Raw genomic sequence first — 5,201 nt, 5'->3', positions numbered from 1 at the left:
AAAATAAAATATAATAAATAAAAACAATCATTGTGTTTCGGACTCGGTATGTAAAAGTGAGAGACCGGGATGCTGGCCATTGTGCTACCGGCCTAACCAGAAATTATCATCCACTAGAAGACATCTGAATTAAGTTGGAAACACTGACCGTCGTTATCTCAGAAACGGTCAAGTACCTGCAGATAAGCCGAGACATGTGTTCCTTTATTTTGATTTACCTTCCATTGAGAGAAGTTCCTGGGAAATCGGAATTATGGCACTTGCCGTGTTCTCGTAAAGTGTAAATCCAAGTGTCAGGACATTGCCTACTCTCGGATGGCATCAAGAAAACCGAAAAATATAACACTACTATTGATCAACAGTGTTACTTGACTTACATTAGCCACTGTGCTGAGATTTAGAATTGAAGAGTGTTCAAAAGTAACGAATTTAATTTCCCACCTCATTCAAACTTATATATGCAACGTGTTACAACGATTCACAGATACCACAGTGAAAATTCTTTGTTTCCGGAACAGGAGAAGGCAGAAGCGATTACGAAGTCTTACGTCCACACTTCATATGGCTGTATTGATTTCGCTATTGTAATCTTTGTTGATTGCTGCCTCCACAACAGCTAACTGATTACTCCGGCTATACCGGCATTTGGCAGCTATCTGCTGTGGTAGCGTGGCCGAGCGGTCTAAGGCCCTGGTTTAAGGCACCAGTCTCTTCGGAGGCGTGGGTTCGAATCCCACCGCTGCCAAAGTTTTCCCGTTTCCAGTGCAATCATATTTGACTTCTTGCATTATATATGAGCAATTTGCTTATCGTGGTTGCAGTATTGACGATGGTACGAAACTGATACAAGATTTAGGATATCATTGTCATCTGGCAATATAAACATTGCAAGTAATTAAATTTTCACAATTACTATAAGAACTGATGTTACCAATTATTTATAGCGGTTTTTAAATAATGGTGCAAATAGTATCTCCGTGAGAGACTGAGTAGGTAAAGTTTTTCGAAGATAATGCAGATTCACTCAACAAAAAATTCTAAAGATTCTTCTGTCGTTCGGAAAAGCAGCGCAATACAGTCTCATTATTTCTTTATAGTACAACGTGTTCGTCATCTATTTGTCTTGAAACTATTGCCGTGTGAAATAGCCGCTCATGCGCAATTGAGAGAGTAAGGGACTGTGAAATATAAAGATATGACTGCTTGAGATTGCAAGAAACAATTGTTTAATCTTGTAAATTAATTAATGGCTCAAATACAATAAATTTATTACCTACTGGGAGCTTATTTGATGTATCGAAAATTGTGGATGCATCTTATATTCATATAATCGTTGAATATTGTCCCTGAGTTATTTTAGTCAGTTACTCATTTATGGTTTGAGTGTATCACATGAATGGAAAATTTTATGCTTTTTATATTAAGATTATTGTATGTTAGAATCTGTGTTACTATTTTTAACCTTTCTGTTCTTAATTTTGTAGCAGTGCATTGATATACAATCAGAAATGCTATTATCATTTTCTTTTGATCTTTAAGGAACATGTGAGGCCGTGGTCTCATTTTTCAGATATAAAATTCACAATTTCACTTATTCAAGATGAGTGAAATTGCCAACACAGCTCTTCACTACAGATGCTTTAAAATTTCCTCCAATGATTTGGTTATGAGCTGAATCAGGAACACCTACACAAGAAGGCGTCTTTCTGCTATGGATTCTGTCTCAGGGCTGCCCACATGAAACTGGTGCGCAGTATAATCACACTCACACACCCACAAGTATTTTCTGTATCCTTTGCATCATAACGTCTCCAAGGGGCATACAGCCTTCTTTTCCCTCCCCTCAGGCAGAGATTTAAAATCGCACCAGTAGTAAAAAAAGTTTTCATTAGCTAGTTACTACCTGGCACAAAGCAGACAAGAAATAAATTTACATCATTTGCTTTAAATCATGAACTTGAAGTAAAAATTAGGGTACCAAATTATATGATAAACTTAAAGTATGACATTCTGTATAAGTCACTGAAGAATGAACAATTAATGGTTTAAATATTAATGAAAGGACGAACGAAAAGTTCCCATGTAGCCTTCATGTTTCTGCTTATTACGAGTATTTTGTCATTTTATGTTGATATGAGAATTGCAATTAGGACTAAGATTCATCATTAAATGATAAAAATGGTATTGCAACTGAAAAATAAATTTAATATATTTTAGAATTGTAAGAAGTTATAATTTCCGGTGTGACTGATGTCAGAGACTATCGTATAGGTACAACAGAAAGCAAATTGATTCTGTAGTGACAGAAACTCCACCAAATTCAGAATAATGTCACAAACAACATTGTGGTTGTATTAATTCAGTGTTAGCTATATCTACATTTGGTATGAATTACTACTAGGTGAGGTGTTATGTCTTCCAATAAATGTTTTAAATTAATTGAAGCATAAATTCCACTAAGAGATGTATGCTTTAATGACACATTTTATTAGTTCCAGATTGTTTCATTTGATGAATAAATAATTCTTAAGTTAAATACGTTTGATCTGCTGCATTCAACTCAGATCTGGTTCCAACCCTTTCCATTTTTTTATGGTCTTACTTCTGAACTTCGTGAATTCGTTTATGTCTTCAAATTCATTTCTTCCAAATCTGGTTTTTAGAGTTTCATGTTCTTCTTCAGCACTCTGTACCATTGATTTACTCATCTTTTTTTATTCTCCCATCATAACGGTTACAGAAAACTCTTTTTTATTGTACTAAGAACTTTGGGATCTTTCGTTTCCACAACCACAGGGATATGACCTGCATACTGCTGTGTATTGATCTTCTGTAAATTAATTCTGATTCCCAACTACCGTTTTTCGAGATTTGGCCCTGTAGCTTCCTGCATGTATGCGCTGAATATAACAGCAGAAAGAGGATATACTTGTTTCATCGGTTTCTTTATTCTTACTTCATTGTGAATTTTCTAATCACAGTCATCTAGCTCTTACAGAACGTAAGAATCACTCACAAGTGTTTATAATTTTAACTAGGTTCCTTCAGCATCCTGAAACACTCCTGCCATGTTCCATAATCTACCTTTTTCAGGACGGCAAAGGCAACACAGGCCGAAAAATTTGAGTTTCAAAAAACTTGTTTGGGAATATTGGTATTTTTCATATTTTTGAGTGTGTTGAATCCAAAATTGTTCTCAATTTTTCTCTACCACGTACCGTTTTTATTTTTGCAATCTCCGATTTTATTTACAAATATATAAAGGTGTTTTGTAATCTCTTATTAAATGTTTAGTATCGGATTCTCGACACGAAATTGTTCTGCTATAATGATAGCGTCATATACAATGTAAATTACATACAAACTGAATGAGATTTTCACTCTGCAGCGGAGTGTGCGCTGATATGAAACTTCCTGGCAGATTAAAACGGTGTGCCCGACCGAGAGTCGAACTCGGGACCTTTCGCGGGCAAGTGCTCTACCATCTGAGCTACCGAAGCACGACTCACGCCCGGTACTCACAGCTTTACTTCTGCCAGTATCCGTCTCCTACCTTCCAAACTTTACAGAAGCTCTCCTGCGAACCTTGCAGAACTAGCACTCCTGAAAGAAAGGATATTGCGGAGACATGGCTTAGCCACAGCCTGGGGGATGTTTCCAGAATGAGATTTTCACTCTGAAGCGGAGTGTGCGCTGATATGAAACTTCCTGGCAGGTTAAAACTGTGTGCCCGACCGAGATTCGAACTCGGGACCTTTGCCTTTCATGGGAAAGTGCTCTACCATCTGAGCTACCGAAGTACGACTCACGTCCGGTACTCACAGCCTTACTTCTGCCAGTATCTCGTCTCCTACCTTCCAAACTTTAGGTAGGAGACGAGATACTGGCAGAAGTAAAGCTGTGAGTACCGGGCGTGAGTCGTGCTTAGGTAGCTCAGATGGTAGAGCACTTGCCCGCGAAAGGTCCCGAGTTCGACTCTCGGTCGGGCACACCGTTTTAACCTGCCAGTAAGTTTCATATCAGCGCACACTCCGCTTCAGAGTGAAAATCTCATTCTGGAAACATCCCCCAGGCTGTGGCTAAGCCATGTCTCCGCAATGTCCTTTCTTTCAGGAGTGCTAGTTCTGCAAGGTTCGCAGGAGAGCTTCTGTGTGTCGATAATGCTGAGCCTGTGAGGGTCGCTTAAATGTCTGCTTTTCTTGTCACTTAAGTAGTCACACAGAGCCACACGCACGAGGAAGCTCGGGGACGTCGAGCACCCAGTCCAATCTGCGGTCAGATGCCGCTCGTGTTTGTGTTGACTCCCAGCGGCTGCCGCGTCTGAGATGGCGCGCCGCCGGCAGGGGAGCAGTCAGTGGCCGTGCACGTGGCAGCCCGCCCGCCGACACGTGTCCCGGAATCGCCGGCAGCCGGCGCGCACGTGACCCGCCGCCTTTTGACGCCGTAGCCCGACACCACACTGGCCCCACGGTGGCGCTCTGTTATCCAGCGCCCCTAGGCCTCTACTTCGCAAACAGTTTCACACGCACCTGTGCCTGTACCTGCGGCCGGATAGCGGGTGACTGTTGCTGCGGTAGGGTGAAAACACGACGCTGGTAGCTCCGTGCTGACCAAAGCCTTCTAAATACAAGGCCTACGCACAGCGGCCATATTGGCACGTGACGTCACAAACTGTTAGCCATCTTATCTGTAGTCGGCTGTCCTGTTGGCGTGTATGCTGTGTTGAAAGTGTGTGGCACGTGAAACTGATATATATTTTATAAAGTATTTCCTACAGTTCTTCGAAGTATGGGATTCCCTTTTGCCAGGGAAATTATAAATCCCAAAAAGGCATGAAAGTGCACATTTTCGATTTCCCAAATGTGTTAAGTTGAGAAATCGCTGGATTGCAGCTATTCCCAGACAGGAATTTGTGTCTACGCATCATTCAAGGGTAAGTAAATGACAAAAAATTTATAGTTTGTTATTTGTTTCTATTCGACCACATTTGCCAATTGTTTTTAAAAACAGTTATGTAACATGTACCATACTGAACAATCATATACAACCGTTAGATCTACGAAAGAACCGTACCCAAAGACTGAAAAGTTGCACACGTCACACCAATATTCAAGAAAGGCAGTAGGAGTAATCCACTAAATTACAGAACCATATCGTTAACGTCGATGTGCAGCAGGATTTTAGAGTATATATTGTGTTCG

At 40.4% G+C, this 5,201-nt stretch overlaps 1 non-coding gene across 1 annotated transcript; it reads left to right on the top strand.

The window, feature by feature from the left end:
* Positions 1 to 663: 663 nt before the first annotated feature.
* Positions 664 to 745, top strand: Trnal-aag (transfer RNA leucine (anticodon AAG)). The gene has a single exon. It is a non-coding gene; the product is annotated as a tRNA-Leu (tRNA).
* The last annotated feature ends 4,456 nt before the right edge of the window (positions 746 to 5,201 follow it).

The sequence above is a fragment of the Schistocerca gregaria genome, chromosome 8, assembly GCF_023897955.1.
Source record: "Schistocerca gregaria isolate iqSchGreg1 chromosome 8, iqSchGreg1.2, whole genome shotgun sequence".
NCBI lineage: Eukaryota > Metazoa > Arthropoda > Insecta > Orthoptera > Acrididae > Schistocerca > Schistocerca gregaria.
This window is presented reverse-complemented; position numbering and strand designations above follow the sequence as displayed.